This window comes from Hippoglossus stenolepis, chromosome 1, assembly GCF_022539355.2.
Source record: "Hippoglossus stenolepis isolate QCI-W04-F060 chromosome 1, HSTE1.2, whole genome shotgun sequence".
Lineage (NCBI taxonomy): Eukaryota > Metazoa > Chordata > Actinopteri > Pleuronectiformes > Pleuronectidae > Hippoglossus > Hippoglossus stenolepis.
Genome location: NC_061483.1, coordinates 9,256,839 through 9,281,431, shown reverse-complemented (window position 1 = coordinate 9,281,431; position 24,593 = coordinate 9,256,839). Strand labels below are relative to the sequence as shown.

The 24,593-nt window shown below is 41.9% G+C and overlaps 1 protein-coding gene across 4 annotated transcripts in view; it reads right to left on the bottom strand.

Moving 5' to 3' along the window:
- LOC118113167 (protocadherin-9) overlaps positions 1–1,265 on the bottom strand; it is a 196,100-nt gene extending 194,835 nt beyond the window's left edge. For all 4 annotated transcript variants that reach the window (XM_035162611.2, XM_035162630.2, XM_035162639.2 and 1 more), the window contains exon 1: positions 424–1,265. The gene's annotated coding sequence lies outside the window, so the exon portion shown is untranslated. The remainder of the gene's footprint in view (positions 1–423) is intronic.
- Positions 1,266–24,593: the final 23,328 nt, after the last annotated feature.

Below are 24,593 nucleotides of genomic sequence, written 5' to 3'. Positions count from 1 at the left end.
TGACTAGCAAAATACCCCATTGCTCATAATTAGGTGTTAGGTCAACACAGATTTTTTTTTATAATGTACTATTAAATCTGGACATAGGCCTTAATCAACAATCCATTAAAGAGAAATTCAACAAAAAACATTGCAGCAGCCCTTCATGTCTTTTCGCCCCATTTCTAATTCCTCCACATTTTATGGTCACTAAGAATTTCCAGCGCTTCGAAAAGCCCGTGGCCACAAAACTTCACAGCACATTGCACAGTCTTATTAATTTTACACTTAAATTGCCAAATTTAAAGATGCTGGGCTGTGCGTGTCGGGTCCTAAACGGATGAATACACGAATGAGTGAATGAATGAAGCCTACAAAATGAGCTCAGTCAGATTTGTACATTTTTTTTGGAGTGATTTGAGAACCCATTCTTATCTTACATACCCAAATCCGTTCCGGCTCAGGCGAAAAAACTGGAGTGAGTCAGCTCATAGTCTTCTCATCCTGTGCGCCTGCGAGCTTATTCTGGTAAAGATATCCTTCTCAGTCAGATCTGGGTCCAGGCGAGAGAGAGACGAGTAATCAGACTCGAGAGCAGGTTTTCAGGTAAAAACCGGCTGGTCGCACAAACTGGGGTAAATCAGAGGCTTCATATGTCGCAGTTCCTTTCCCCCCATTGAACTTCAGGAATGGTCGGGATCTAATTGTGCGACCTGCGGTGATTGCGGTGATCCAGCTCTCCGGCAGACAGCAGCCAGGTGGTCAGTGGTTTGCGGTGTCTTCCATTAGGAGCGAGTCCCCGAAAAAATCAATGCACATCTCCCGTTACACGTCCCGGTTTGTTTTTTCTTCTTCTTCTTCTTTTTCTTCTTCTTCTTCTTCTTCTTCTGCTTCTTCTGTCCTGTCCTCTCCCTCCCGGGCTACCTGTTAAGGTGAAGGCGCCGACGAGGTGAAGGCAAGCGGAGACACTCGCGTCCCGTCATGTCTCAAGTTCACACAGCTCCCATCGGCCGACGCAGGCACAAGGTTAAAAAAAAGATCATGAAGGCATTTACACAAAATGACACCCAAAAAGAAAAAAGAAGAATTAGAAGAAGAGGTGTGAAATCTCAGAGTGGATCCCGCTCGGAGCTTTGGATGAAAAAGAAAGGTGGCTCAGTGTGGCACCGATGCGCAGGGTCTGTGCGCCGTTTATCCTTGCGCTCTCACTCCCGGAGCAGAATATCTTGCACTAACTCTCTGTAAACCCATAGGAGGGCTGGCGAAGTACACCACGCAGACGTCCTCCCCACCTCTCTCCTCTCTCCTCCTCCTCTCTGCTGCCCGGCCGACCCTCGTCATTGGACGCCGCCCCTCTCTCTCAGTGGCGTCGACGCGCCGAGCAGGCACCGCGATTGGGCCGCAGTCACGTCACTTAATGCGCACCGAGGGGGTGGGGGTGCAGTCCGCGGTGAGATGCTCTGCGAAGATGCTGCAGGCTGCAGAGACGCTTTAACCAAAAAAAAACCCGAGGCTGGGTGGAGGGGGGGGTGACGATGATGATGATGATGATGATGATGGTGATGAAGCTGCGAGTGCTGATGATGATAATGAAAAAAAACAAAAAAAAGAGGAGTCGCTGTCCTCTAGCTTTTTTACAGTGAGAGTGATCCGGCTCTGCAGGGACGCGTCAGAAAGAGCCAACCTGTTAGGCTGTCGTCAGGTAGGCTGCGCTAATTGGGGTGGACACCAAAAAAAGGCGCATTTGATGGAAAAGACGCACAGCAAACTCATTTTGGCCAAGATTAAACACGCGCACATACAACGCGAGCCTTGTTTGCGAGTGCGTAATAATTGCGCACCGCACAGAGAAGCCGTTGTTGGCACATTCCCGCTCCGTCCGCCACACGTGGAAACCTGTATTTGTCCCTATGAGAAATAACCTTGACAGTTATCCCAGCCATCAAAGCCGTGCAGCAGCAGCGTGTGGTGCGTAATGGGTGAAAACTGCGTCTCTTTTTCTTTTTTTTTTGTTAAAGTTTACTGCCTCGCACCAGAGCTGTGATGATCTGAAGAGGCTGTGATGTGACTTTGGAAAATAACCTGCACACGAGCTTTATTTGACAAGTTTCAGAGCAACTAGAGGAGGCTGATCCCTGCAACACGGAGTTAGACCCCCCACCAAAAAAATGCCAAGTCAGGAGTGACAAGAGGTAACGAGAAAAACAGCAGCTTTAATAAAAACGGGGAATCAGAGCCACAGATCCAGCCGTCATTTACACTGCCATCCAATCATTACTTAATTTCAATGCTGTAGATAACCCTCAATTTCATCCCCAGCTCTGTCTGTGCTGCAGCTGCTGAGGGAGGCAGAGGAGCTGCTGAGCTTACAGGCAGCTCATGGTGAACACTGCCATCTTGAGGTGGACCTTCACAAATGCCTGGATCTCTGCTGTGGCCCTCATCTTCCTCACCTCTAGCTCCACATGTCTCAGTCAGAAGATTCACGCTGTACAACAACTGCTCGTGAGAAGAGATCGCAGAATAAACGGCACAATGAGCGAGTGAGAAGGAAAGTGACGCGGCGGCGAGACCAATGCAAATGGTGATGACGGTGATGCAGAGGACATGTGGGCGACACCGTTGGGGTGAGAAGTAGGCGGCAGATGTCTCCTGGGAGGCTGGGCTTTTTGCCTGGTCAGCAGTCCATTAGCACAGGCCAACCTGGTGGCCCGACCCCTGTGCCCCATGGATCCAGCCGTCAGTGTCCTCTGCTGAGAGAGAGAGCAGCGATCTGTCACTTCAGTTTAAAGTCTGACACGTTGATGTGGAGGATAAAGTGACAACATAACTCTGTACAGTGGCAGCGGTGGAACATTTTCCTGCTCCGCTGGCCGGCTGCAGTTATTAGGAGCTCATGACTTGCTTTTACTCGCTCACTGCGAGGACACGAGTGTGTTAGTGTGTGTCAGGGCTTTTTCTGCAAAGCAAGAATTATGGTTTGATTTGGTCGTGGCCAGGTCTCGGAGGCCTTCGTGCGGGTCAGTGCAGGGACAACTGTGCTGGGATTGGAAGTGCTGGACAGAAAGTGCACTTTAAATAAATGTTTCACCATATCTGTCAAACCTCTAAAGATGGAGATGGTTGTTTAGTGTAATGTATGTTGTAAAATCTCATTTATTGCACCATTGTGGAGGCGGATACTGATATTAGGGAGTAAAAGTTTCAGATACCGAAATATCGGCCATTATATATATTTCTTTAATTTAGCAATTATTTTCTAACATGTAAGAAATTCCGGCTTGATATCCCACAGTTTAACCATAAGCCTTAAATAACTATAAATTGGACTAATTACGGAAGTTTTTATTATTATCAGACACCCGATGTATAGCTCAGGCTCTAATTATCAATATTTTTGTTATTATCGGTATCTGCTGTGATAATGTGTCTCAAACGTCACAAGGGGCTAAAATCCACAAATGCAGCAACCGCTCCGCTCCTAATTCCAAATTTACGCCGTCTCTCAGGTTTGTTAGCTCCTTATTTAGTCTGTTTTGACCTGGATGCAGCTAATGTTTCTGCCAGTCAAATTACTGACAAGTGATGAATAATGTAGTATGCTAATATATGCTCTACGTCTCGTGGTGTACTTCCGACTATATCTCCCGTCGAAGAGAGAGCCTCAGGGAAGTGTCCAAACCTAAGGCTTTATGATTCCCCATATACCAGCCGCAGTCAATCACGCTCCTCACCTTGGTTTGATTCTCACGCTGACTTATTGACTTGTTCGTGCTGTTGAATTGGCTTCATGAATAATACAAGGAACAAATATATTTATCTTTCATGTCCATTAAAGTACAAGGTCAAACGGGTAATTTATGTATTTTCGAACTTAAGCAAGGTCCGAGGAGCCGGCGCCGGAGAATTTAAACAGTCTGTGTCACAACTTTTAGTGCAGTTACTCAGCCGGGGGGGGGGGGTAGCAAACATGGCTGAATGCTGGTGCCAGTGGCACAGCGTTAGGGCGGAGTTGGTCATTATTCCCTTTTATAGTAATCAACATGTGACATTTTAATCGTGTAGGTTTTTACGTCTGTATAAAGAAAGGATTTGCTGTGTTGTCACTTGGATTTGTGGAAACGCTGTCACCTTTCAAAAGCATCTCAGAGAGAATATTGAAGTTGCTGGAACGTGATGTTTTAACAGCAGAAATTCCTGTCGAGAAAAATAGTTCCCCTCGCTCTGAGGATATTGTCATCAAAGATAGTGTTTACAGCTGTGATGGAGTTCTTTGAAAAAATGCCATATTTTGTTCAGGAGAAAAAAAACGAGTTTCCCGAAATTCAATCTTTAAAAAAGTTGGCGTCTCTTGATGCACGAGTTACGCTTCCGACATAATTGGGGTTATTCTCTGTGAGAGGCCTCAGTAGTACAGGTGAGAAAAAACTCTTTAGTGAGAGAAACATTCATACAGCGGAGGCCATATTAAAGCCAGAGAGCTGTTTAGATGTCTGCAATCACATTTAAATTCACTATAGATCTGGATTTTTATTAGGATCTGCACCACACACTCATAAATATCAATCCCCTGAACATCCCTGATATTTTTTCATCAAGATCCATGAATTATTCTCTCAGAAATCAGCGAAAATGTTGCAAAATGCCCTATCTCGCAATGTGAAAGTGGGAAAAAAAAGAATTCCTGGATCCTCACCAAAATGTAATGGGTTCTCTCCTGACCCACAATGCATCCTTCCACCAAGTTTTGTGGTAATTATTGCACAAACCTACTAACTGACAGACAAACAGACATAGACGAGAACATACACTCCTTAGAGGTATTAATGCAAAGTGATGCCCCCTATACGCCTTCTTTCTTAAAATGTCCTTACATCTATTATGATTAAATAACGTTGCTGTACTTCCTCTTGTTAGATGTATAAACTGAATGAAAACATTCATTCTCAACACTGCTTCCCTCCCTCCTGCCATCAGCTGACTGCCACCTGCCAGCCCAGTGAGTGCTAGCACTCGATATAAATGGCAACAACAAAATCTTCAAACAGCTTCACTCATGTCCAAGACTTTTCCTGTTGTTTCCACCATTTTCTGTCATCACCCACCTACAACGCCTCAGCGATGCGCCATCTTCTCCTCCTGTGACGTCACGCTAAGTGCACCGGTTTCATTTGCTCCCTGTCAATACCAACAAAGAGCCGCCGCAACCGCTGATGAAAATTTGGCCTTTTCCCTTAAAAACCGTGCGACTTCTCTGGAGAGTGGTAATGACCCAGTGGGTAATTGGCCTCACACATGCTGTGGACCCGGAATACTAATCAGAGCTTCTAATCAGGCATCTCCAACTCAAAAGTTTGGATACACAGGAGTGAAAATTTGGATCGGAAATGAGTTTCCCCCAGTTTGTTTGAAAGGGATTTCAGTGGAATCTGACTTTGAATTCCCTCAAGGAACTGATGCCACATCTCTTACCAAGGGAGTAACAAGGTACTTTGATTTGTTTGGGGACAGAAACGTTACAGCTGTGGGTTTATAAAAATAAAATGTAAACGCTGGCTCGAGGTAATTTTGGGATTCTCCATATGGAATCCAAAAAGACAACTGGTGGTTGGTGCTGAGCTTTTCAAATGATCGTAAACCCCCGTTAGATGCACCCGGCTCCCTTTACTGCCTGACAGTTGACATTTGAGAAGTGTAATGGCATTCATACTAATCTTTTGTCCACTGATTGACACGATGTTTGATCAAAGAAGATATCCCGGGTTTTAAGATTTCAAAAGCGCAGGATATATCCCTCATAAGACAAGTCTTCTGTCTCCACATTTTCCATCTGACTGTAATTTGCTCTCTGCCTTCGCTTCCTGTCTCTCCTCACCCTTTTTCTTCTCCCTGACACATTTGAATCACATATCACTTTCCAGACTGTGCACCGAAAAAGGTCAAACATTCGCTCCCATTCACTTTTCTCACTGGTGTGAAAGAACAGAGGAAGACGATCCATTTCAGCCACTGTACTGACAGGGCTGTGAAGTGGCTGAAATGGATCCCGGTCAAAACTGCTGCCAATCAGGGGGAGAGAAAGTTGAGCCAAATCCTTCTCAAGTGTGAAAGGTATAACAATTCCATAGCTCTGCATGTACTCATACACACCTATATGTTCATATCTTTAAAAACAAACCTGTGACTTCAATGTATATTGAACTCATTTATTTCTAGCGGTAATTATGACTCTGCCAGTGAAGTGAGCTTTTGACAAGAGGGAAGATGGCAAGAAAATGCCTACAAATATATACTGAGACTCCAATGTGTCATTCTAAAGGTCAAACTTCTACACGGCAATTTTTGTCATGCATTAGCCAAGCAGCTTCGCATTTACCAAGATGATGTGGCTAATTAGTCACTTGCACAGTTGCTGGGCTTCTCTCCCGACTCTGTTCTGCACAGAAACGTAACGTAGATTCAGATATGAGACATCGGAGCCTGCGACTGTGCCTGGTGTTAAACAGTTTTCTGATCATTTTCACACAACAATGGATTGAGTCAGCGCGATCGGGCTTCAGTGCACAAAATCAGGAAGGAAAAGAATCCTGCAAAAAAAAATGTGCTTGTGCAAAGATAATACTATTTACTGAGCCGGCAAATCAAAGTAAAAAAAAAAACATAAATTACATTTTTCAGGGTTTTCTGCTTTACAATCAGAATATGAGAGGTTTTCCTTTATGGGGTTCCATTAATGCATGTGCAGACTGTATATTTATTCATACTGCTCAGTAATCACCGGATATAAAATGTGATTATTCTACATAAGGTATTAAAATATCTTCTACTTTATAAAGCCATAACTGAGATGCAAGATACTGTATATGCATAACACTAGTCTGTTTTTCTTACCTTTTATTTAGCTGCAAACTTCTGAAACCTGTGTATTCAGGCAAAGTGTAAGTAGCATGTAACATGTTGTATTTGTCTATTGTATACATCAAATCATAATCTTTTAAAAGAGGGAAAAGCTGTTGTTAGAAGTGTGAGGAACTAAGTTGTCTACCACATTTTATTAAGCACATTCAACAATATACAGAGAGAAATATAATTACAATAAACAAAGGACTGGGCTCGGCTGGAAAACAATAAATTACACAATCAAATGCTGAAGTCATCCTGTAGGTGTGAAGTCACTGCTGCAGCGACACTTTTATGTAAAATACACCCACTTATCAGTTTTAATCATCAGTAAACAACAGAGAGGGACTCATTACCTCACAATTAGGTGTCATAGATTTGTCCTGTAATTGATGTTGATGATGTTGCTTATGGAGAACTGGTGGAAAGATGCAGAGAAAGAAAAAAAAATAAACTGAAAATGAAAAAGTGTCTCTTCGACGTATTGAATGAGGCTCCTCAACAATGACCCTGACTCTGAGTCTCTCCGTGTTCATAACACTGCACTCACATCATATTTACCCATTTCTACCTTGTAAATACCCCTCAAGTTGTAATTAAAACTGGGTATTTTAATATTCATCTGAAAGACCTCATACATCCAGGTTGGCAGAAAATACTAAAGCTGCTTTCAGACATGCAATTAAGTCCAGACATTTCCCTGTAAACTTCCCACAGAGGCTGTAAGTTGGAACACAAAGTTCTGAGTCAGTTGCTCTGGTTGCTCTGCCAACCCCCCCAGCGGGTAACATGTCCGCAAAATGTTCAAGTGAGCCCATGTGAGAACAGACCAGGAAAAGTTCCGGAAAATTCACAGCGAGCAAATGGACACATTTCTAACATGCAACGCACACAAAACTGGAAGATTAGAAATGCCTCAGGTTAAAAAAGAAGACCTATACAAGGTGCAGACAAAGTTGTCCTTCTGCAACGAGGTTTGGGAGCTCGTGCTGCAAACAAAACCACTTCACTCTCCGGATGGAATTTATACCCGTCCTGCCTCCTGCTCTACCGTGTCTGAAAAACGGAAACAGAAAAGATCGAGCAACTCCTATCACACAACCACAGCTCATCCACGCTCATTATTCAAGCGAGGTAAAAGGTGCTATTCTATTCCATCCTATTCCTTGAATAGTAGTGGCAGCGTTATTTAGCCTTGAGTTAGATGAGACATTTGATATTGTGGTAAATGAATTACAACGTTACGAATGACAAAATTAATCAACGGAAATCCTAAACGATCCGAGATTAATTCACCTTGCTGCATAATTTTGTTTTGATTTGCAGGAATTTTTCTTTTTTTCTTTTTTTCAGTGTCTTGCCGCATGCAGACACACACCAGTAATTTACCTTTGTTGAGGAAATGCCAGTGTGACACTACACATCATTTTACAGGCAACGCAGGCTTTTAGCATTCACCGCCCGGAGTGGTAAGGTATTATCAGATGACAACATACAATTTATGTTTAGCAGATCAAGACGCAGAATGTGGAGAATGACACTCTCCCCTCTCATTACCACATTAAGGAAAATCGCAGATTCAGCTGAGAAAATAGTGTCATGTGTTGTTGTCATTCACTCAGTGTGGTGTGATGTGTTTGCATAGTGAATGGAGCAAACAGCGGCACATGGCCGACCACTTTAAAGGCTGATTCTTATTCTTTTCATACATTGCTGCAGCTCTCTGAGGTGTCATTCACACACACACACACACACACACACACACACACACACACACACACACACACACATACAGTATTTACACTGCGGTTGTCATATCTTGCAAATCTCACGAGAGACTGGTATGTTATTATAAATTACATTTTGTACCATAGATTTTTATCAACAAAAACATAGAACAGAGTCTTCTAGGTTCATCTTGATGTCGGCTTTATCTACTAATTTACTTCTGTCACATACCTCGAACTTTACGCACTTACGTCCCTTGTGTATAAACATCTCCAGCAGCTTAGATGGAAAATCACATGTTTGCAGGTGGGAGGAATCATGAAAGCTATTTTCAGTTACCACATTAGGTTTGAACATGTGAGTGGGGCTTTATAAATAAAATGGCCTTGCCTTGAATATCACAACCATCCACCCGTCCATCCTCCTCCTCTCATCCATGTCTGGGTCGCGGTGGCAACGGGCTAAACAAGGTACCTCTCCCTGAAAACCATTTGCTGATTTATCCATTATAAATACTTAAATGTCAGTGTTACCTGCAGCCTTTTACGGGGCTGCAGCTGGTGGAGACGTCTGGAGGAGGAATCACAGGTGCAGAGCGATGCATTTCACTTTCTGCCTTACCAGGTTTTGATTCTGCAACCTGGGACAACCAGTGAGACGACTCTGTGGGGATTCAGAGGAGTATGTGACTGTAATCGTTTCCTAATGAGTTCCCTCCCTCCCCCCCACTAACCCGAGGATCACATTGTCTGTTGCGATCTATGGTTTACACACACCAGCGTCGTGGCAATGCAACCACAACTGTTGACTAATGACGTGTGTTCTCCCCTTAAAACACCCATGATAAAGCCGTTCAGCAGTGAATTAGACAGCACTTTCCCTCAGCTACATGGCAGTCAGTTGGTTTCCTTCCAGTCCGCAGCAATATTTCAACAACCTGCATTTCTTTATGAGCTTCCAGGCAAATCCAAGGGACCAAATCCAAACAGAGCATTATCTGGCAACACATTATCTTCTTTAATCACAGTTAACTCTGTTGTAACCCTACAGGATTTAAAAGAATCTGAATTATTCATTTGTTTTATTTTGGCCGTCAAAGCTAAGAATTTAAGTATTTAGTAGGATAACTTAAAAAACATCGTAGGAAATCAGCTCAGCTTATCAGAAAACATAGACTGGAAACATTTTTGGGGCCAGGATGTGAACTTTGTGGATTTTATTTTCCGTCATGTGTTTGAAACATTGGTGTAAATGTGGAAGTCAGATCAACAAATCTGTTGTGGCAGTATCTTTTAGGTTTGCTCAGATGTTGTGTGCTCGGACGAGTGCTACACACTATTCCTGTAGCACTCGTTCCCTTTTCTTAATGTTGACCCCAGGTTTTTTTTTGTTTTTTTTCAACCTCCCGACTTTTAATATATTTATATATTACCTCATAACACACAGCTGTTCGGCTTTTGGTTTTAATTCAATGAAACATTATACCAAGAGTGTTTTTTTGTCTCATTTACATACATGAGGGAGGCAAAATATCAGAAACTCTTCTGAATACTACAATAGCACTCAGGAGAGCACATACCCCCGCAAACGCAAATTGTACGCACTCAGAGATATCAGTACTCTAAATATGCTATTTTTTTTTCAAGATATATTCATTACTGGTGCTAAAGAAAGAGAAAATTCACCTCCTTTGGCCGGATCTGCTCTAAAATTTCGTAGTAATCCGTCCAACAGTTTTTGTGTAATGCTGCTAACTAACAGACAAACAAATGCAGATGAAAACATACATTTTAACAATGCAGTCCAATAGAACACCATCACTAACTATGACCTCAATGCTGGAACGCCAACTTATAAAAAATAACCTCTATGACAGTATCAACAAAAACTGAGCCATGGCGTCATAAAAGTCTGATTTATGGTGGAGCAGCTGTATGAAAAACCCCAGTGATATTATTGTTTTACGACTCTGAAATAGGATGAACACGCGTGATGTGTAACGATCACTATGTCTCCCGTCCCTCTGACCCCAACGCAATTGATATGTAGCAGTTATTGTTATATGAACCACTTCCTTATCCCCTTATCCCCCCTTTTTTTTGTTTCAATTTGCACAGCGGAGGAATAACTTGTGAACTACTAACCACAAAATGTTCCATTTGAAAAATATGGACCTCACATCATAGTAGAAATTAAAATATATGGAGCACTGGTTTGGCTCAAAATTACAACTCTGGAGAGAGGCAGCATTTTATATAGCACGTAATGACATCCTCCATTGCATGGTTCATACAGCCAAGTCCCCCGACCACTGTTACAACGACCACTTTTCATGCACTTAGTTTGAAGAAGTGTGCGTCATAAGCCTGTCAGCTCCCTTTAGAAAGCTGTACCTTGTTGTGTCATAATCAAGAAGCTCAGCTATACAATTTTCAAGGTTAGTCAAGATGCATGGTATTCTTCGTGTACAGGCGTCTGCTGATTTGTGGCAGCGGGAATCAATATGTTCATATTTCAGTTTGGCCCGAATAGGCGTTTCTCGCTTAGTACGAATTGACGCCGCATGTGATGTAATGATGCCATGACAGTGACTCTTTAACGAAGTCGTGTAGCAGAATAAATGTGCACTGTCAATTAAAAGTGATGAAGCAAAGCAGAGTTTGGAGCAAAGAGTTGGTGGATGTGCACTTTTTCTCCTCGCTGTTGTATCGAGTCGCGCTCAGACTGAATGAATAGTTTCCATCCCATTTAAAGATCCTTTACATAATTGTATCGGTGATGACTGGGCACTGTGGGTTTAATTGGTAGAAACCCCAGTTTGCTCCACTTTCTACCGTGTGGGGCTAATTCTGTGCACTGATGAATAAGACTAAGGGCACAGCCAGGCTAGCCACTCTGTCAAGCTTAAGATAGGCATGAGCTACATGCTAATGTGGGCATGCTAAGATGATCTCGGTGGCGATGATAACATGCTGCTGCTTAGCATGTGAACTGCTTACCACATTTACTATCTCAGAGTGTTAGCATGCTACTGTTTGCTAATTAGCATCCTGCACAAGTAAATCTTTGCTAAACCGCAACCTTCCACACCCGCAAAGCTCCGACCCATTACCCACAATTATCTCCCAGACCCACTCGGACCCGTTGATATACGACCCGCAACCCCGACCCGTCGCACATGATTATACACAGATGCTACATTCACAGTCTCTCACATGAAATGGGTAATGGCCTCCTTGCCCTCCAGTTTTGGTGGTTGAGTTGGGTTCTTGGTAAAGTATCTGTCAACAATGTGTTTCCTCCTCGACGATATCCTGTGCTGTGCTAGCTTGTGGCTATCAGAAGCAAACAGACAACATTTCGGTGCTTTTTACAAGCAGCAAAGCCAGCGCATTCACCACTGGCTGATTTGGTCTTTATGTGATTCATTTTGATGTTGTAGCTACTTCGCTGACAGTAGCAACAGTTATTTGAGCAGATGTGAAGGGGTCAAAGGTTGTGTCATAGACTCTCACAATTAAACACATCCTTAATTGCTTCATACAAGCTGATTTGTGTTTAAATCATCTCGCTTTCTGATTTCTCCACTACGAAAACATACTTTAGCTCTCACCCTTGGTCTGCCTGCGTTACGTTCATTTTTACCAGTGCCTGTAACCGAGAATTTGTATACATATATTCTATACAACTTTTCTGTGGGTCAACGGCTCTAATTAGCACTAAATGTAAAGTATACTGCGACAATCATTCACAGCAGTGCTGGATGTAAAATCAATGAATACAATATCATCTGGGAACCATGAGTGTCAAAACTGTACCAAACTAAAATGTCAGACGTGTCAAACATGTATAGGCTGAGTGCAATGTTTGTCATATGGGAGATGCTGCATGAAAACTAAGGGACTGGCAACATCATTAGGATTCATTCTCTTGGAACCAGGAATCCATCCAACAGCTGTTAACATGTGGATCAACCAACCAGCTGACAGACTGAACCTTACTTAGAATTGCCCTCCGGGGACCAATGAAGTTGTTTTGAATTTAATTGAATTACTGGTGGTTTGGCTAAAAAAGAAGCCTAATTATCAGCTGGTATTGAACACATCTCACAACAGAAAAGCCTTGGACCACTTGGCTTTCTCCAATTTAGCTTTCACCACACTAAAAGTGCAATAGTCTCAAATTTAGCAAAATGCACAAATATTGTCAAATGTGCCCTCGTTGGACAAGGGAAATTCAAAATGTGTATTTGACATTATTACTTGCGACACAACCTTTTTTTTTTCTCTGCAGAAACCCCAGCCAAACATCAAGGCTGCTGCCAGCTTCAGGAATTCAAAGTCTCCTTTAACTGTTTATCCCCCATCTGTTACACACACTGAGCAGGAAATATCGAGGCAAGCAGCAACTGCAGGGGACCAGGTGAGAAACCCATCAAGCCGAGTGCATACAGGTACAATGAAGACCTGTCGACTGAGCAATCCTGATCATGATTGGAGCATTGCAGCATGGACGCGGTTCACTTCCTGTTTGTGTCTCTGCTGCCAGCTTTGTCACAGCTAAATGATCCACAATATGTGACACAAGCATTCCTGACAGAACTGTTAAAACTATTCACTCACCTTGATAGAGAGCTGATTACTGAGCTCTGTTGGGCTGTCTAGCACTCCCACTTGTCGGATAGTCAATTATTGTAAATAATGCTTGCTTCCTTGATTCACAGAACCTCTGTAGAGGTAGCTGATGTTTCTCTTGAAAAAGTTCCCGACATAGCGATAATGCAACGTCAGCCCTGTGCTCTACACAGCACATCTCAAGCTGCAGTGTATTTGGGTTTTTAAAGTGGTAACGTACTCGGTAAAAAAAACAAACAGTGGATAATTGGTGGATATAATTTACATTTTTGCCAGTCCCATTTACCCCAAGTCTATTCAGCAATTTCCTACTCGAGATCAGAAGGCAGATGTGACAGCTGAAGATATTCTCAAGGAGCGACTCATGAAATATGTTGTTCCACAGAAGCTTTATTTTTTGTGAGACCCATATTAGTGTGACAGTGTAATGAGAATATGGGCCATCTTCTTCTGGATAAAGCGGAATGAGAGTTCAGTAGATGCCTTTAATTGTGCTGAAATGTAGGGACTCTGCCAGAGGTGGGAACTACAGGGTGGTGTAAACGTGACACATGACACCGCTCTCAGCCTCAGTGTTTTCTCCTCGCAGTTTGCCGAGAGTTCATCCCACTTATTACCACGCACATGAAACAGAGGAAGGAGTCACAGAACCTGGGAGAAGCCAGCTCGGTCGGGCTGCAACTGAAAATAATTCTCATTATCATTTAATCTGGCTATTTTCTCACTTCATTGTTTTGTCTGTAAAATGTCAGGAAACTGTGGGGAAAGAAATCCAACTATAATAGAGTCAAATCCCTTGTTTTGTTGCATTTCCAAATTCCACGATGATACATCTATCTACTAATTTGAAAAATCTCTGTCTGTCTGTGACTTGCATGTCTTGAGGACCGTTCATCTTACTTGGCATGTGTATTGTTAAGGGCCCAAGGAAGTGCAGTGTCAAATTTTGTGCAATTTAGACTTTAAATATGTTCAATTTAATAAACTTTGAATAAACAGGCCACTAGTGCTCATCGAGTGACGTTGTCGATCACAGATACAGCCCATCGACGACAAGGGAGGCTCAATTACTGCAGCTCACTTTTACAGTTTCAGAAAGAAAGCAGCCAGCATCGACAGCCCATTCCAAACAAGACAAGAACGGGCACTGTGTAGCCTACATAGCAAAGAAAAGCAACAGATCTCCACAGCTGAGATCAGATTTGTTTTTTTCCTCTCAATTAATCAAATATTGAAATAGCCTCAGATTAATTTCATGATGGTGTTAATTATTAATTCGTGGAGTAGCAAAAAAATCTTGCAAGAGAATCTGATAAGATTAAGGCTTGGCATATGCAGGAGTGTCCTCCTTAACACAACCCATTGCTAAAGCCTCTCATCATGTTGCTTTTTCTCTGCCTGGGTCAAGTGTTGCTTCAAACCTATGGTCATTTTTGAGGCTGTTTCCTGTATTAGATCGTATCATAATGGAATTCCAGAAGTTGCCGAGGTAATCAGCTTTTTAATGCCCCCTGGAAGTATTTCAATCTGGATTTTATGTGTTTTTGCACTGTCCAATCACAATGTAATCACCTAGTATATGTTAATAACAGCTGCTATACAGCATGGAGAGGTCAGATAACCCTGATTGCCGGGAATATTGAGCAGCCAAACATCCCCCCCCCAGGGCCCCTCTCATCTCTCTGAACAACAGGTATAAGACGTCACAGATGCTGCATCAACACTCTTAGATTTAGGTTTATTTGCAGTGGTCCCATCCTTTTCTGTTGACTGTAGGTTTATTTTATTTTATTGTTACACAGTGTTGGTTTTAACGAAATATAAAGCAGAGTAACCCAGCACAATGGGTCCTGGTATTATTGTGAGTAAGAAGCCCAAGGGTCAGTGCATTGTTTGTTGTTCCGTGGTCTATGTGGAGTTTTATATCTCACACATCACTCATTATAAAACTTCAGAGAAAACAACTGCCGCTGCCGCCCACCACGGTTTCTGAACTATCAGTTTTGTTTCTTTAAGCTGGAGTTCATGTCTCACTCTGGTACAATGACAGTACAACATATGTTCTTCTCTTGTAAAGCCATGTCGTTCATATGAATTTCCATTAAATGGTGTATGAACCCAGAGGACAAAATAATGTAATTAAAAACGTATTATTGTACTAAGGTTTGTGATGGGATAATAGCCTTTCTATTGTTTGTGTTTATGTGGGCATCAGCACAAATCCTCTTATAAATAAACTGCTTTTCCAACAAATCACACCCCGTGCCACCACAGTGATTTTCCATGTATGGAAGGCTTAACTCTGCGACTCGACGTCTGTTGTGTTTTGGATCTTTCTCCCGCAAATTAAATTTGAATTGTTCCATGAGGGGTCAAACATCTTGAGAGAATAAACACGACACACCATGAAATGACACTGTAGTCGGAAGAGGGAGAGGTATACTTAGATACAAATTTCTTATTACAGCAGTGTTTGCACACCGAGCTGGGTTGTGGCTGACTGGTCTTCTGCAATATTGAGCAGACAAACATCCCCTCTTCTCATCTCCCTGGTACACAACAGGTTTAAGGCTGCAGAGGTATCCAGCCGTACACGCGCAGAGGTGGATTTATTTGTGCTGACGGGATGTAGAAGAGGATTCTTTCAATTTTATATTGTTTTTTTTAATATGTGTTGCAATAAATAATCATCAAAATCATACCAATAACCATGATTTTTACTTTTGTATGAAACCACAAAAAACGTTTAACAGAGAGTCGGATTTCTCTCCCAGAGAAACAAAGAAAAACAATCCTGTCTCCTAAAGTTGTCAAATACGTCTTAATAGTTTAGCCTAAAGTCTGCTGGAGGAAAGTAATTGCTGCATGGATGATGCCCATTGGTAATATTACAGTCCATAAAATACAATATTCTCAGGCCCACAGGTTGCATGGAGGTGGTTGGGGTGAAAGACTCAGATGAGAAACTATCGACTAAATGTACTGTTTGTTAATTGCTCAATTTTATTAGTAGAAACCATATTTTCCACACAGCTATTCTGGGGGCTAATAATCGTGCACATAGTTTCATCCATGGTATCAAACCTCAACAACAGCAGCTGTTGCCTACTATAGTGAATATAACTGTAATACTACTACCACAACTAAACCAATGTCTCTCCGAGTATCCTCTCAACCACATATTACATGGGCTGAATCAACTGTATGGAAATATATAAAGAACACTAATGTAACATAAGTAATCATGGGTATTACGTTTAACAGTGGGGTTTCAGTTGCCTAATTGTAACCATGAAAAAAGCCCATTAATCATGCTTTAGTTGCTAAGAGAGGATCTAATGGAAAACAAATGAAATATTCTATATGACATTACATTACATGTCATTTAGCTGACGCTTTTATCCAAAGCCACTTACAATACATTCAACATCGATGAGTTCAGTGAACATTTTGCAGAAAGGATGCCACAAAACTCTTCTCCACTCTTCTCTCTCATTGTGGCTGTTGTACAGTATTGACCAGTAATGTGACATTATAGATAAGTATATAAAACTATATCATCCTTTTTTATATTGTTGATTATATGTTGTAAAGTGTTAGTAAGAATGGGATCTAGCAGTTATTGACACATCTCTTGGCTCTGATTGGTGGTTTAGAGAGGGGAGATGTATAACCGTCGTGACTGCTTTAGCAAATATGACAAAAAGTAATGTTTAAAATGTTCCCTACTGCACCTTTTATAAGAACTACTATAGAGGTGTGTTAACTTACGTACTCTCTAGGTAAGGACAGTTTTGGTGGAACGACCAATAAAGAAACCGTGCGTCGGTCGTTTTACACCATTACAGCCCCAGCTCTCTCTCTGGTTGTGTTTGTACAGGACTTGGATGGAACCCTCGCAGCAGCTGAGGGAAGGCGTGAAAAGCAAGTTTGCGAGGTGCCTTGGAAACTACCCAAACAGCTCGTGGATGCCAGATCCGTGTTTCCAATACATAGGCCTTACCTGGGCAGCCTGCCCAGGCAAACTTACTCCCTCCCAGGAGCATTCTTTTTCATTCAAATTCAAATTTACATCACATAATACCAACCTGGCTGTGCAGTGATGACAAACTTCCTGTGCAACATGATAATAATGCACAGTGTGCATTGTCCCAGTTCACCACTGAACTCCGATCACTTAGCCCAGGGCGAGTAATTACTTCATATTTCAAGAGAGGCCATGAGATATTCAAGTCTCCTCTATAAGATCATTACTACGCATTTAGAGACTCTATCGTTTCAGGGTGTAAAGATTCTCTAATAACACGGTCTGGTTTTGAAGATGATTTTTGAGCCACAGTTAAGTTCATACCTCTCTTTTAACCGCAATGTTCCCACGCTGCTGTGTCTAATATGCCTAGTGGGCAGCAATATCATGGTTATTATCCAAGTTGAGCTTATAATGGGTTGATTAATTTAGTTGATGATAGCATAACAGGCACCTGAAGCTGTGGCTTTGGGTTAGTTTATCATGGTTGTATTGTAATGTGATGTAAAGAGTTTGTGGAAGTGTGCGTTGTGTCTTCAGTCTTGAATTCAGAATCATTACACTCTTGTGTCTGTATATTAGTCGTTTAATTCTGATCTCAAATCATGTGGTGAAATGGCATCATTACCGGATGTGCACAATTCTGGTGTGGATCCAAATAAATGGGAACATCCAGGAATTTAGTTTCACTTTCTTTGCAGGATCTCCAACTGTATTTTATGCAACTTATGGCTGAAGCGGGGGTGTACATGCAGGCACAACAGATGCTGAGTGACAGGTACACAGACTAAAGAGTGAAAGACAAGCTATAGCATGAGAGAGAGAGAGATGCATTGAAAGGCATAACTATAGCTGAAACTATAGGTCTCACTGTCTGTGTGGACGGTGAGTATGTGACAAAGTTTATCATTATTGGTGGATTGTGGATCGTGGTGGCGGCTGCTTGATATACAATATGCCCACTCACCTACTCTATCATTACTGGCAATAACTCCTGCATTTCAATTGTCATTGCTGCTCCCTTCATCTCTATCAGACATTTGCTTGTATAAATACTTTGACACACTTCTCCATTATATGTTAAAAACTGTTTCTTCTCATCAATGTTGTATATATTGTTATTTTGTTGATGTGTTCAGCTACATGAGGCATCTATTGCACTTCTGTCCGTCCTGGGAGAGGGATTCCTCACACGTGGCTCTCTGAGGAAAAACTACCAAAAAAACCTGTTTACAGGAGGGGAAACATAGAAACTCTAGTTGAGGGTTTAAGAGCAGAGGATGTCGCACCTTGCTAAGCCCTAAGAGACAAATTGTGATTTGTGAATGTGGGCTTTACAAATCAAATTTGATTAATTGATTTGATTATTACCCCAAAAAATTATCATTATTTAATCCTTCACAGCACATTAACTACTGTCATTATTTTCTAGTATATGTTTCTAAAGGTAAATGTTCTGGAAAATGATTCATTACCCATAAAATAAACTGACTTAAGAACACGGCTCCTATCAGAAAATCAGTTTAACAATATATTGTGTCAATCGTAGTTTGCTGTTGTTATTTAGATTTAGATTTTGTGTTTTTATTTTTATTTTGTCCGATGATGTTGAGCCATAAAAACCACGTGTGATTGTTTCTGCAGATTTTTTGTTCTCTCAGTCATAAACGTGCTCACGACCCAATCCTCGGGGGGGAAGGAGTTGTTTTCTAACACATAATGGTTATGGGTGAGGGCCGCTGAAAACTCAACCCTATAAACCTCTAATGTGCAGCATTTCTCTGTCCACTTTTATCGTCTGCAGTCAGCCGTGCCTGCAGAGTTAGAGCAAAGACAATTAACACTGTTTGTTGGATCACAGGATTCGGCCGCGAAAAAAAAAAGTCAGCAACTATAAAAGGTAGTTATTGTATATTGCAGCTCATTTATTGGCAGAGGGAAATGAGCAAAAGCACAGTGTTCACATCTCTGGTGGCTGGCTACGTGGAGAGTGGGCCGACCCAATTCTGGCGCTCCTCCAGTCATCGCTCAGACAACAAAAGTCCCTTGTACTTAAAACACACACATTAGAATTATTCCAACCTTATTCTGTGGGAGGACACTGCCAAAATAACAGGACGCGTTTTTTTCAGGGAATTTACCAAAAGAATTAACAATTCTCCGTTCTGTAAATCCATGTGGCGCACGAACATTTTCACAAGTTTGAAAAATGGGTTTTTCACACATTTGCAAATTCGCGTTTGACGACTAAAACTTTGCAGAGTGAGCGTGAGACCTTGATGGAGACATTCACTGCATCAAATGTGAGCGTTCCTGATACAGCTGTGCAGCCTCTTTATTCTGCCTTTGGTTTGTATCCAGCTCTGTGTGTGTGTGATTCATGGGCTGTTAACAAGCTCCTCCCCTCCAGCTGCTGCCCCGCCCACAAGGGAGCAGGTGCATGACATTTGCTGCAAAACAGCCCGAGCAAAAAGTAAATAATCTGTATTTGACTATTGTCATTAGATGCCGGTCCCTCCATGGGTGAGAGGAGGTGATGGTCGGTTATGCGTTCACTTCACGTAGCTTATCCGGGACATCCTGTAAATACATAAACGCCTCTTTAAAATGTGTGTAACTCCAACCATGCATACAAACACAAGCTCTGTGCCAAAAATCGAACATTAGTCATAGTTGTGCTTAAGTCCAACAGAGATTGTGTTGGTTCCCGAATCGTAAGGAAATGCATTAATTCATTTGAATAAAACAAAGGTGACGAATCGCTTTAGTCATTTTCAAATGTTTGAGATAAGTCTTGACAAATAAATAATTGGATAGAGTGAAATGAAGCCTTGTTTACTGCTGTTACCGTAGGATTTTTTATAACCTTTCCTTATGCAATTTGCAGGTATTTACTTAGCAGACTCGCGAAGCAACACGTACTTCGAAAAGGCGTGATCAGTTCCAGAATCTTCGGCTGAGCACAAAGCTCACAGCAACGAGGAGCATCGCTATAGAAACTAACTGCCTCTTGATGCAAATGAAGTGGGAAGGATTTTTCATTTTAAGGATGCCCCGGTGTTTATAATGCAGCACTGTATGTCAGACATTCTCCAAAGTGTGCAGACACATTTTTATGTAAACATGATGGTCCACTTACTGCTGAGGACGGTTTCACTGTGCAAACGAGAAGCAGAGACACACTCAACAACCACGGGGCCCTTGTTTTCTCCACCTCGGACACTTTTGGACTTGTCACAGTGGGAAAAGCACAAGTGTTATTAACATTAATGGTGGCTCAAATGTCCCAGAAATTCACCCCAGTGTGACAGAGACACGAGGACTCAAGGCAGCTAAATAGAATATCGGACCATATTAATTGTATCTGTGCTTTTTTCTGCGAGAGAACTGTCGCAATTTCTTAATTTGATAAAGGGCAGCAGCACCACAGTGTAAGTAATTAAGTCATTTATGTTAATCTGCGACTAAAAGCTGTGTGAAAACGAATATGAACAAAAGCCAAAATGACATTTCTAACTATTTTTGCATCTTACTCCAATAATCAGACCTCAAATATTGACTTTTTCTGTTTGGTTTCTCACTTTCGCTCATGTTTACTCAGTTTGCAGAACAATACACTTTTGGATCCATGCAGATAAAACAGCATTTGTTATGACAAAGAAAGTGATGCGCTCCTGTTTTTCTTTCCCCCTGTGGAATATTAAATTGTTACTTAGCTTTCAAGAGCAAAGAAATAACCACTCTCTGTCTTCATATGCATATTTAAAATCAAAATGATGGCTATATGATGAAAGTCAGCTGAGATCTATTAATAGCGAGAACGCACACATGGACATGATGTTCCAGCATGTTGGAATAAACATGTTTTCTTTGTTCTTACTTATGATTCCCGTCTTGCTGGATAATGTGGCTGTTCACTAAAAATAAGTTCATTTACATTTGTTTAAAAAGGTTCCCTGGGACATCATTTGCATCTGTTTCCGTCTTGTTTTTTATAATAGCATTTTGTAATTTAATTAATCCACTGCTGGCTTTAAAAGAACTACATTATAGGTTTTTTTATTTGAGAAAATACAGACTGTGGTCAGCTTTGCGTTCACAGTTTAAACCGTAGCCCGCCATGACCTCCCCTTAATGTTAATGTAATTGTGACTAACAGAAGGAGCAATTCAACGACGGCAGCACGAGGGCGAGGTGCAAAATGGAAATGGTGGCTCTCTCGCAGCCCAAGTTTGTTTGTGGAACCAAGACATGACCTCTACATCTGTGGGCGTGTTAAGCTCTTAAAGCTGATATCACCTGTCGCTCGGCTGTTTGCCTAAGCGCTGTGTACATGAACACACCTGGCTCAAGATCCCGCTGAATTCTGATCACAGCCCTCTGTCATTTCCAGGGAACTTATTTACCGTTTCCCCCCTGACATTGTGTTAACAGGCTGCGGAGGAATAAAACCGCCTTCCTGCTCGTACTTTTTAATAGCCCACGATGTCCTCTGTCTCCCGGCTGTCGTCACATTCTGTGTTGACCAATTTAGATAGCCCTCTTTTCTCTTTCTCTTTTTTTTTTCCTTTATTTCCTGCACTCATTCTCTTTTGTCTCTCTCAGAGCTGGCAGAAGGATGCCATCGATCTTCATGAGGTTTTGATACACATCGTTTCACCTCCTGCAGTACCTGCTTTATCAGGAGATTGGAGGAGGACGGATGACTGATCAGACTGATATTGCTTCTCTCGCATTTCGCTGACAGCCCCCACCTTCCTTCTCTTTTCTCATTCTACTTACATCCCTCGTTCCTCTCCTCCTCTCCCCTCCTACTGGGTAATTGAAATTTGAACAGCTTTGGCCCCACATTTGACTCATTTTTGACACAACTCCACTGTAATTTTTTTAAAATATATATATTTCTACCTCGCTTTGTAAAGCTACTCGCCGCAAACTATATACGAAATATATCTCATAAAGTTGTGCCCCTACTTTTCTGGGGTTTTACATCTGCCCCATTTTAATACGCGTCTAAGCTGTTCCGAAGATCCGACATCTCCAGTGAAATTAGATTCAGCTCATCATGTGAATGCTGAACAAACTAACCAACCAAATAAGCAAATTTGTTCAACCTTCAAAAGGAGGGGGGGGGATAGCTAAGCCCTTGAGCAGGGAATCAAAAGTTCCATCACCTCCCTATAATATTTCATCTGGAAACAAGTCAACATGATAAAGGAATTTATATGAGGATGATTGATTTCCTGAAATGATGAATTTCCATTGTGCAGCTGGTATCAGTGAGTTGATATTACATCGGGGGGAGGATTGACTACTCGAGGAGAATAAGATGCAGGGAAAGGTCACATGTCAGGTTATCCAACAGGGGGTTCGACCTTGACTGACTGATCATAACAAACAGGGATGTGTGTTGACAAACAGGCAGTATCTCATGCAAACGCCTGCCAGACCAACGCAGGGGGGGGAAAGTACCGCGCCGTGCACGTGGCTGATACAATAGCAGAATAGCCATTACATCGCTGATCGCACAGAGATGAAATGACTAATTTCTATGACTGATAAAGCTTCACCATGGCAATAAGAGCTTAAATTACTACAGGACGTCTCTCTCTCTCTCTCTCTCTCTCTCTCTCTCTCTCTCTCTCTCTCAGTAATGTCTGTCTGTGCACGCTATTTGCAACGCTCAATGCAAATTGCTCCTGCATCTCATGGCAAAGGACCGTAATAGGTTTTCCGGTAATTTCAGAATAATGTGGCCGCAATAACACCATAATGAAGACAACAGAAGGCAGCTTGATAGACACACAGACCAAAGGAAGGCAGAGGAAGTTGCATGAGATGTTTTTGAAAGACAGAGAAGATCAATGCTGTCATTTTTAAGGCGTCAGTTTTTCCACGGATTAAATAAACAATGTATGAACCTGTTAATTAGTGAGCTTCTGAGGTGCCGCTTGACTGATTTGTTACTTTTGGACAGAACCACATTTGTTGTTCCTCGTTTCCAGTTTGTTATGTTAAGCTAAGCTAACGGGGCCCCGTGGCTGTAGCTTCATATTTATCATATGGATGAAAAAAAGCCGTATCCATCTTTTTTAATTCTCAGCGAGAAAGTAAACAAACATCTTTCCCAAATGCCAGACTGTCCCGTCAAAATAGCTTTCATTTGTTGATGTTCATTTAATGACACTTCAAAACTTTTTTCTCTATTAAAACTGTGAGTGGCTCTATAATGAAACTCCCACTGCTTCGACAGATCAGATTCCATGTGACAAAACTCAAAAGTCCTGGAGACGACTACAGACAAACCTTTAACGCCCGTCATTGAATTGGCCATTAATTCTTACAAGGTTATTGCAGCAGAGTATTGAAGCACAGCAGCCTCTCCGACAGGATGTGCTGCACGACACACTTTTACATTTTTTAAGACAAATCTGCATTCATTTCTTTTATTCTTTTTAACCATTTTTCTTTTTTTTTGCACTTGATGCCATTTTTGGCAGCACGGTGGCTCAGTGTTTTCCACCTCCAGCTCGCGGTCGCCTCGCAGCACAGGTTTAGCGCTTGTTCTTCCTGTGCAACATTTGCATATTTACCCCCTCCCCCCCCCCTGGTTCGTGCAGGGCTCCTGCAAGTGCTCCGGTTTTTCGCGCTGAACAAACATGCAGCTTCAGGTGAGTGAGAAAAAAAAGAAGTCTCACAGGCGTAACTTGGAGGTGTGACTGTGTATATCTATTTCGACAAAAAAAAAAGGTTGAAGGGTGAAGAGCTTTCTGACTTTCGGTGACTCCTTGTGAGGGAATAAAAATAACCCTCTCATAAATCACAGAGAAATGCCATTTTGTGACACTGACCTCGAATGTATAACTCCAAACACATCCAATCTCACCCCTGATAGGAAATGAAAATATCACCTTATCTCAGAATTAGATTCACTTGCACCATCATCCTCCTAACCCACAACTGTGCAGTGCCTGAAGATGTTTTAATATTACATGCCATCCTTTTGGTTTTAATAATTTAAGACTGAACCAGTGATGTTGATTAGAAGCCTGCAGTTGGTTATGAGGGGAAACAGTTGCAATGCGAAAAAAGCATCATTCATTCATCGCTTTATTCATCACTTTATATGTCATTTTCACCTGGGATACTTTCTCGGGCGACCTCAGCACTGGGCATCGTTTTGAGATGCTGCAGCGAACTGAAGCAAGCTATTCATGTTCACCATCAAAGGGGGCGAAAATAACTTGTCTTGGTCTTAAGGCTGCAGACTGACGGCTCAGAACCCTGTGCCTCCTAATAATGCGCGGTAGCCGTGGTAACTCTGT